Genomic DNA, 11172 nt, shown 5'->3' with positions numbered 1-11172 from the left:
AACTGATCTAAGAGTTTACCATTGACTGTATGAACACTGTAATTACAGGCCAATGAATTTACTCCTGCACTTATCTTATTTGAGAAAAAGTAAGGAGAACTCAGAAAGCCCTACACTTCCCATCCTCTGGGGAAGCCAGATTTATCTTCTAATTGGACACAAGATGGCAGAGCTTCCCAATGGAACTAGCACAGCTCTTAGAAACTTTTGGTTATGCCTCCTTTCTGATTTTAAAGGTTTGTCATCCACCCCTGCAATGACTCATGGGAATGGGAGTGTCTTCTAGAGACTTACTGTAAAATCAGATTTTTGCTGCCACATCTGAGCATCTAAGATAAAGCAAATTGTATTATAAGCCAATTTCTCTCCTACTTACCCATTCTGCCCTGATATCAGATTTGCTTCCATCAACCCAACCAGCTGACAATTTAGATGGATAAAACACAGCAGGAAAAGAGGGATTTTTCTTGTGTCTAATATTATCTCTTTTTTTTTGCAAAAAAATAGTTCAATCGACCTCTTAGATTTCTTAATAAAAGTCCCTGTTTCATTTAATTGAATAATACAATACAATTTCTTTGGTTGCAATGATACACATATTCTTTGAAGCAGCAAAAGGTGGGATCCAGGTGATCAAGATTTTATTCTTAATGACCTGCTAAAGGGAGTGACATCTTTGCTCAGTGATCGCTTTGCTCTTCTTAGAAACACTGCTATGTAAAACAACTGCAGGCTTACTAATGTAGAACACTGTGAGAATTAAATATTATTATATCAGCCAATGTGTGACAAAAGAGGTTGAATGATTCATTCTACAAAAATCACATGGTGACAGTAATTTTACCTTAAGATAAACAAATTGGTTCCTGTCTCTTAAACATTTAATACTCATTATTTCATATGTATCATATTCTAACTTGATACATTTTAATATTAATTCTTTTGATTCTGGAAGGCATTTTCCAAAAAGCCTAAGATGTCCCTGATTATTTTGCAAACTTAGCTTTAGACATCATCAGGGGTAAAGAGTTACAGATCACATGTCATTGCAGATCCTTTTCAGGCAGAGGATGCAAAACTGATTACCAGAAGGAAAAGTATATTGCATAGACAAATTTCCAAGATCATGTTCATTAAATTCATCACTGATACAATTTGTTACTCAGAGTTGAATGAGATAAAATAAAAATTTTAATTAAAATTTATCAGATATTTCAAGCTGAAAAAAACCAGCGATGCTGTAAAAGAAGAATCTATTAACAGGTACAAGAATGGTACAGAAAACAATATTATTTCTTGATTCTTAAATTGGAATTCTCTGCATGAAAATGGTAATATGTACAGCCTATTTTTACCAGGGAGCATAAACATTGTAAGGAACTAACTACATAGAAGACAAAAAAGAAAGAAACCATATACCATATATACATTGTTAATACTAATCAATGGAAACACTTCACCACTCTTAAGAAGTTAAAAGAGTTAAACTCACTCATCAATATTTATCTGATGTTAGACCAGACAAAGAACGTAATTCACTATGACAAAGCAATTTAGACAAAAGGGTGAACATTTTTATTCCCTTTACAAACCTGCATTTTCTTGTTCCTTACTTTTAAGTTAGCTTGGTTTTATAGCTATCAAAGTTTAAAAAAGAATCTTACTTTGTTTTGACCTGGTCTATAAGAGCAGGGTATCAATAGATAATGACAACATGAATGTGAGGAACCATTGTGTAATGCAGCCAATTTGTTTTTGTAACCTTGCTACTGAAACTGGGAAATTGGGATTCTAATTCGATCATTCCTAGAATCCTTTCAACAAGGTGTGTGCGTTAGCTACTCTAATCTCTTCCTTGTTTGCTACAAGGAGGATTTCATCACAGTAAGAAATAGTTGGCTGTTTCTGACTGTGAATTACAGTATCTTAGTGTATCACCTCCTCCTGGTCAGCGACAGGAACCAAACTCGGAGACTAAACAAAAAAAAAAGGTTATAAATTTGTTTCCTTCTAAAAAGTTCAATTACTAGGTTCAATTCAGCAGTGCGAACATCTAGTTTTTACATGCATTTCATTGTTCCCTAACCTTCTGTAGCCTCAGGTTCTCCTTCTTTTTGCTCTTTTTTTTTTTTTTTTTTGGTGAGAAAAACATTTTAACCCAAAAATTTTAACTACAAGATTAAGCACAATCTGAGTTAACTCTGCAGCAAATGCTCCTCTGCAAAGCTTCAAACCCATAGTTGTCTCATCTAGGAACAGGATTTTCTGGTACAAGGAAGGAAGTAGTTCTGTGGCTCTCCAGGAGCAATTACATCCAGTCTAATATTAATAAAATTAAGGCCATTACAGGATTAAATTAGGTATTTTTTTCAGTTTTCCTTGGCATGACTGCATTTGACAGCAGACTGTTCATCACGATTTCTCTGGCATACAGGTCTGTCCAGAAACATACTCAAAGAATAAATATAGATGAAACAGCCTGGGCAGAGATTTTTAATACTTTATACAAACCAAGTTATTGTTGTTTTATAAGTTAATTCTCATCCTATATCCAGTACATTATATGGGAAATGAACTATTTATGTGATTTAAATTATTTTAGCTACAATAAAAGAAAAAACAGTGAATCTGGGAAGTTCCATATCAACAAATACAAAAAGCTAATATAGAGAATTGACATATTAAAAAATGTCTAACTTACTGGTCAGAGTGTATACTAATCAGATTTCTTCACCTGGAAGTAAAAAAAAAAAGGTAATTGCATAGATTTTAGAATCCTGGGCCTATAAAGGAAAAGGTCTGGTGAATAGAGAAGCACATTATTTTACTGGTGGGTTTAAGACACGAATAAGAACCTGAAGTGAGTTTCCGTTTTCATAAAGCTCATTTCATGAACTCCACAGTGCAGTCTATGTGACAGCAAACTTTAGAAGTGGAATCCGTGATCCTCCAGAAAGGCAGCCATGTTGAGGGTACAGTTGGTGAACATGATAGAAAATAGGTCTAAATCACACACTACTCATACAGAGGTTCAAAAACTAAGACTTAAGCTTCAAAATAGCTTCAAAATGGCTGGATAGACACTTCTTCACTGTCCAAGCAAAATAAATCTGAAAGCAGCACAAATGCTGATACCCAGACATGATATTTCGCTGAAAAATCTCTATACTCCTTAAATGGTATATGGAATATACAATTTAGGTGCCACCTGGAATGCTAATATTTCTCAGAAAATCTAAAACCTTGCCTCTCTGCTACTGAGATATTTCATTTTGAGCAGCATTTTCTTTGTCTTTCTGATCCACATATTTTCACCTTCAGTTATGCCAGGTTTTGAAATTGCATTAGAACGCCTAGCAGTTCTCAGAGAGGGTTTTCTGTTAGAACCCCAGGACAAATGAAAATGTGGCCCTTCTACTAAATTATCTTCATAAATGAAGGAGACAAAATAAATCTCATTGCATCAATAAATAAATGTGAAACCCATGCTGTAAAAGATAATAAATAAATTCACTATTATATTACATAGAAGACTGCCTAGAGAAATTCCATTGCAAGAGTTCAATGTAAAGGACATAGAGAATGAGCTTTTTATTAGAAGGTTTCTACACTACTTCTTGAACGAAAACATGAGTGGATCATGGAAACACTTATTTTTTTCTTCATTCCTAATGTTAAAGAAGGGATGACTTTTTTCCCCCAGTGTCTGAACCCTGAGGTAGTACTAAATATTTTGCATTGCTTCAGAAAAAATCAGGTCTGCAGTGGCCTTTATTAAGGATATCATAACCTCTTAGTCTAACTTCTGCCTCTCCATAATTCTGTATTTTGTATTCTTCATTGGTCTTTATTTTTCTAGACCACAAAGTCTCTGCTCTAGTATTAATGGAAGCCTTATGTGCTTGGGAGCTGGGTTGCATGCGCTGGGTGGGGTGTTCTCAGTGTCTCTCGCAGCCTGCAGGGATCATAAGTTCTGTTAAGTTCTGTAAGTCATCAAGACTGTATTATTTGTTCTCCAAATCAATATGCAATGAAAATCACCCTTTTCAGATTGTATTGTTTCTAAATACAGAACTAAAATTTCCATAATTATAATTCACTCAAAAACTTAATCTCCTACTCATATGATGATATCACTTACTTCCCCTCCAGAACACACATTTTTAGGAGGAAACTTGCCTGGATAGTGCACAATCAATTTATTCGTTTCCAGAGGCAAAGCTGCTTGTCATTTAGAGTAAACACAATAAAAGTGGAAGAGTTTGGCCTACTCCTTTGGATGAAAAAATAACACTATTGAATAGTTTATTTTGACAGATATGATGACCACAACCACATTAAGAAAACTGCTAAGTGATATTGCATACATTAAACTGCTGTTAGCAATGGCTTAAATGTAAGTCAAAAACAATCATGACATTAGCACTGTTGTTAGACTCCGTTGATAGGACATTTTGCACTGAACTGGCTATCATAATTTCAGGAATCAGTGTAAACACTTTTTCTCCATAAAAATGCCATTCAGTCTGCCCATAAAAATGCCATTCACTTGCATAATTACTCTAAATGAAGCTGTTTTATTCTAATACTGAAGTGAAATATAAAACATGGGCCACCAGGAGTATCTATGTGAGACTAAATGTGAGTCGTAATTGGAGAGTGATTGCACAGCTGCTGAATAGGGCTCCTTGTTTCTTTGAAATGTAAATATAATGCAGAATGTTGATTACATTACAATTACAAAAAGAGGACAAGTGATAATCCTAGCATTTGGCTTTTAGTCTTTATTTGAAAGATACCCTTTTCCCACTGGAAATTGTAAGATGCTTCAGTGGGTGTAGGAACATATTCTGTGGGTGACAAATGACTCAAGCAGTGTAAGGATTTCTATATCACAGCTACCTGTACATTTACACATGCACACATACATACAAACACACACAGAAGTTCTACATTCATTAGCAGCAGACATGACAATAACAATCCTTTTGAATTCATCAATAAAGCTAACAAAGTATCCCGCAACATGTCTGAGAAGGCTATGTTCAAAGAATTCTTTCCTCTCTAACAAGAGCTTGTTTTTTTTTTTTTATTTTCCTGGAGTCCAGTACTGAAACCCATTCAAGGACACTAGAGAAAACAGGTAGGAAATCAATTTGGTGGAATAGTTGCACCTAAATGACATCTGGATCACTGTTTTTCATCACCTCATCTTACCTCTACCACTGTGAAACAATTCACAGAGCTGAATTACTAATGAAAAATAATCTGTAAAGAGCAGTGCCTGTATATGTGCCTCTAAGAAACACAATACAGGTAGGGCTAAGACATATGTTGTTGCCTACCTTCAAAACATAAGCATAATACTCAATTCGATTTGGGTGTCTTTCACTACATGCAGAGTTTCTGCAAGCAAGTTCATACACTATTTATGAGTATATAGCAGTTATTTTCACAGTAGAAAGGTAAGACTAAAATGATATAAGGCTAAGCATCAATTTCTTCGACACCCTGAAAAAGGCACTTGAGGAATGCTTGCTGGTGTCTGATGGCTGATGAGTCAGCAGGGAAGGGTTGGCTTCCATCACTCATTGGAAAGGGGTGATCTTTAAAACCTAAGCTAACCCTCCAACTCTGCTTTTTTTTCCCTCATGATTTTGTACCTTTTCCTCACTCTGCCTTTTCCTGAGTTTCTGGCTTTTTAATACTAGCTCAATAATAACTTCTGTCTTTGTTTTTTGTTTCCTTCTCTTATATGGCTTTAGCTTATGAATTCATTTGCAGCTCAAAGACATTTTTTTCTTCAGGAATGCTGCGTCAAAGTCACCTAGCTGGGCTTCACCAAACTGGGCCTTGTTCATGGACAGCTGAAACCCTGGGTTGGCAGCTGCAAATGGGAGCAGCCAGGCTTTGGTTAGCACCCATGTTTGTTCTGGCACAGATGCGAGATAACAACTTCAAGGAATTCACACAGCTGAAAACTATTAACACAAATACCGCACAGTCACCTACGCACTTTTGTTATAGAGATAAGATTTTTGGAGGCTACTGGGTGGGTACTTTTGTATATCTACCGTGCTTCAGAGAAGCTCTACCGTGCTGTAGAGAAGACTGGAAAGCTACCAGCTGTGATAAGCTATAATACGATCAAAGTCTACCTGCAGAAATGAAAATGTGATATGACTCCTATGAAAACTGTTAGCCTGTTAGAAGCAGATGTCTAAAAATCTAATCTACTGTAATCGTGAAGAAGGTAGGTAGAAGGTTAACATGTAGTACAAAGCTTACATCTGTGTAGATGTATGGATTTAATATATATGTATAAATACCATATGTATAACCCAATGTATAAACAATGGGTTACATGATGTACTTGTTTTTCATTCCTGCACTGCAGCAAAGGTTAACTTGCAGTTACCAGGAAGACAGGAAAGGAAAGTATTCTGGTTCAATGAATCACTTAAAGGATAAAAATATATTCTTAAAAAAGTACATATGGTTTTCAGATGACAGAAATGTCCAGGAAAAAGACTTAATGGTATAAGTGAGACAGCACCAGCTGCATCAGAGCCCTGTAGCTAGAAAGTAACATTTGGATTGGCATAATTTATAAAGAAAAAAATGGCATGAACATTTGACGGACTTTCTACTGCTATAAACAAGGATATAGAGCACTACTGAAATATATGTGCATTAATTTGCCCTGGAATGCTCTATTGTGGGTAGGGAGGGATTCTGAAATGAGGATTATTATAATTACAGAATATTTGTTTTACATGATGTGCACTGTACTTTGTGTCAGTTTTTCCATTGCTACTAAACTCAACTAGTTTCTAGAGAGTGGCTTTCTGAATGTGAGGCATTGACTGCCTTTGAGGGGCTTATTTTTAGGGCTTATTTCTACAGACATAATGTGCCCGAGCAGAATCAAGGTGTGATTTGGGATTCAAATATTTCATCTTCTTAAAGTGGAGATATGCTACGAACAGAAATGGTAAACTGCCATAACTCGAGAGACTTCTACAGGAGGCAGATAGCTCTGCAGAGCTCTAGGGCTCTATTGCGCAAGGGGACCCATGCGAACAGCATGTATGTTAAAGTAGAAACAAAATCAAGTACAAAATCAAACATCCACAAGCAAAGACTGGACATACTCTTGAATGGGCAGATGCAGCATTTGAGTAAAAAAGAACAAGATTTAGGAGTTCTGAAGGGTCAACTGTTGGACACATGCAGAGGAAACAGCTGAGAAGCTAAGGGTACCTATGTTGCATTTCTGCAGCATATGGCACTGTTGAAGCCATTGCTGGAAGACTGTTATCTGTTAAACTGTCAGCATTGCAGAAAGAATATTAGGAAAGTAAAAGAGGTTTTCAAGACAGTTACAAGGATTATTGGAAGGCTGGAGAATTTTCTTACCAATTCCATTCCGTTTTACTTCTATGCAAAGGAGCAACAAGATGCAGTTGCTAGAAGTTAAAGTCAAGCAAATCCAGGTTAGAAACAGAAGTGATTATCAATTGGCATAATTTATCCAGGAACATGATCATTCATCTGACTTATGAAATCTTGAAATAGCATTTAGAATCACCCCACCTACTACTTCAATAACTGAAGTACCTAATTTAGGAGCTTTATAGTAAGTACTGAGGAACAATCATCTTCAGGGGACTATTGAAATGTTAGAAAGCCCGAATCACTGAAGGCTTTTCTTGATTTAGCATAAATTCCTAAATTGGGAATCTTAGATGCTTAAAATTCAGTGAGATAAATCAGAGTTTCACTCTCCCAAGTTAATTTGCTCAACTAACTGAATACAGTAAAGAGAAAATTAAATGAAAACAAGGGGCAAATCAGGAAGCAAATTGGTATGAAGGGAAATCAGACAGAAAGGGAGAGGAAATACATTGTTAAAAAACAAACAGACACCACCACCTCCTCAAAAAACTAGTTTCAGGGAAAACGATACTGGTGATTGCTCTTGAGAATCAGTGGACCAGGGAACGGAAAGCTGTTCAATGGATACAATAATGGATATTTAGGTAAATAAGTAACCTGAAATGCATCATTTAATAAAAATCAGTAGAGATGGTTACTTTTCTGCAGATATATGAAAACCAATTTTTGCTGTCTTTGCACTCAAGATAACCTATAAGATGCCAATTGATTTCAATGGGCGTGAGTAATAATGGAGTGAATGACTGCTCATTTTAAATAAGGCTGTCAAAATAAGGTCCTGAACAAGTTAAAAGATCAGATGAATGATAGAATCCAGGAGGAGGTTCTATAGGGAGAGAAAAAAAGACGTGGTAAAGAAAATTAAATGCAAGCAAAGAAAATGTAGTCTTGCAAAACTGTGGCTGATGCTGAACTTCAACACAATAACAAAGTCGATGTTATTTTTACCCCATAAAGTTAGAAGCAAAATGGAAGTAGGATCTATTTACAGTGCATTCACAGATGTTCTGCACATCAGTCTCTTTAGCACAAATTTGAAAGCCTAAAGCTAACAATTCCTCCAGCATTGACATTCTGTCACTGGAGAGGTGGTCTGTCACATGCAAAATGAAACACTCAGTTCTCACTAAGTACAGAACAGAGAGGGAATTAAGTAGAGAACCAAATCTAATGGACATGACAATAAATTAAGACATCAGAAATCTAAAAGAAAGATCAATAAACACACATACTGCATTGCATAGCCAGAAGAAAAAAATAGACGGAAGGGAGATCACATGCTTACAGTGCTAGGAGATAGGCAAGTTCTTCCAAGAGAGATAAAGCATGTTGTAAACCCCTGGCCATTTCAATTATGTAAGTCCTTGAAAATAAACAGTTTTCAGAAGGTATTTACCTAGCTGTGGAAGTGACAGTAATGGTGGATAGCAATGATGAGTGACAGACTTCTGTATTTCATCAGCATTTCATCTCCAGTTTTAAAGACACGCTCATCTGACCTTAAAGTAATTAAGGGTTTCTGCACTACTAAGTGTATACATATTTGCACAACTGTGAGGAGGATGCCATGTATGTAAATTCAAATATAGAACTGGTAAAACTAGCTGGCATAAAATCAATATTTCTATCAGTGTAGTTACCTTAGTGGAATTTGCTAAGTAATAACTACATGCTACATGTAGGTACATACCATCTCCAAAAAGTTGCACTTGAGAGACATTGTACGGATCCAGCTGATACCATACTTCAGAGCGTATAATATCCATGTACACTGCTGCAAAATATTCAGCGGTAGCCTGAACTGCCTGCGTGACTGACTTTTTCCTCTCTGTTTGTTCTCACAGCAGTTTTATGGGCCTGATTCTCCATACCAAATAAGAAATAATTAAGCACGCATAACCGTGGAGGCAGATTTTGAAATGTCATGACAAATATACACAATATCTCATGCATGGTTCTTGTGTTCACTTGTGATGCACAGTTGCAGATTCAGGAAACTGCCTCTACATTCATGGGAAAATGTTTGATCACACACTACAGCTCCCTTGCTGCTACCTATACTGACCTGCAACAGCTGGGATGCACCTCTGAATTTGGGGAAATCAGCATACTCTGGGTCTGTGTTTGTCTTGGTTTCTCACCCTGCCAGTCTATTGCAGAGTACTGGTAAATGCAATGCAGTTCCCTAACACACTGTAGGACTCATAATGAAATTTTGTGTCATGCTCTACTAAATGCAAAAATATTGGTCTTTTTGAAAATCCACTCCAAAAAGTGCTCATGGTTTTAGGATTTAACTGATAACATAGATAAGAGTCTCACTCCTAGAAACAGATCCCTGTGCTTTCTTCTTTTTTCCTGGTGTAGTTTGTTTAAGAAGTTGATGTCTCCTTTCCCTGACTTGTACTTAACGTTGATTTGTTCAGATCACTGCAAATCTGCCACTGCTATTGTGTATCAGCCACTTCCTACATTTCCAATTTCTCCACAGATAGAGGGTTTTCACATGTCAGCAAAATTCAAACAAGATTGTTTCTCAACTGCAGTTTCAGAAAGATGCTGTGTCATGCAAAAATCTTAGAAAACTATATTCATAAGAATAAAGTTTTAGTTGTGGAGGACAGCAAAGAAAAAATTACACTGTCTAAATATTGCAGTGTTAATATCTGTATTCTGTCTGGGCACATTCTCATTAGTGAAGATCTCATGAAAAAAATACAATAAATATTTATATTTCAGTAAATATTAACTACTTCTGGCAAAGTTAAAGCAGTAGTAGTACCAATGTGTCCTGTGTGAAGAGTGCTAAGTGGTTATTCAACAAAGGCTAGGTTTCCACAGACCCAGTCCTGAATTAACTTCACAGACAAGTACATTTGTAACCCTGGAAAAGGGTGTCCCTAAGTCTTAAAACTCTACAAGTGATTCAAAGTCAAACAAGACCCTGCCTGGGTGAGCTTGAATTCATACATGAGGTCAGAGGTAGAAATTCCCACCTGCAAGGAAGTGAGGGCTAGTTTCTCTTAAACTACCGGTAACCGAGTGTATGAATGCTCTTCCACATTAGCCCTAAAATAAAGGGAGAGCACTTCCATCAGCAAGCAGTTTTAACTGGAAGACAGGAACGAACACAAGAGGGGCAGCTTATGAAGTTGCTCTTAACACTTCTCAGCTGCTATTGCTTTCCAGATGAAGCATCTTCCTCCCAGTACTGACACAGGCAGCAAATGAAGAAATTGCTGGGCTAAATCACCCAAGGTAGAATTAGCTACAACACTTTAACTCATATGTTAGTTTATACATTCCTATATGAAAAATATACAAAAATGTATATGCAAAAAATATAATTTTATATATCAAATAAATATTATGGTGGAGTCTATAAAGATCTCAACAATGAGGTAAAAAAAGTCATTGCAACACATAAATTAAGGCTTTCCCTTTTCCATCTCCATAATTTGGTTAATTCCTTAAAATTAACAGTAAAACACAAAAGCCTTTGTTATAAAGTGCACCCAGAACACTGGCAAACTTCTGCCCATCCTTCCTTCCCTCCCTTGCTTTCTCTTGCTTCGTCTCTCACTTTCACTTCATTTCTCTCTTTCCCATTCTTTCTTCCTTCTCTCTTTTTCTTTCCTCTTTTCCTCCCTTCTCCCTTTCTTCCTTTGCTTCCTTCCTTCCTTCCTTGTGCAAATTTGTATGCCTTAAGTCTTA

This window comes from Ciconia boyciana, chromosome 2 (assembly GCF_034638445.1).
Source record: "Ciconia boyciana chromosome 2, ASM3463844v1, whole genome shotgun sequence".
Taxonomy (NCBI): domain Eukaryota; kingdom Metazoa; phylum Chordata; class Aves; order Ciconiiformes; family Ciconiidae; genus Ciconia; species Ciconia boyciana.
The sequence above is the reverse complement of the archived record's forward strand: the minus strand, read 5'-3'. Positions refer to the sequence as shown.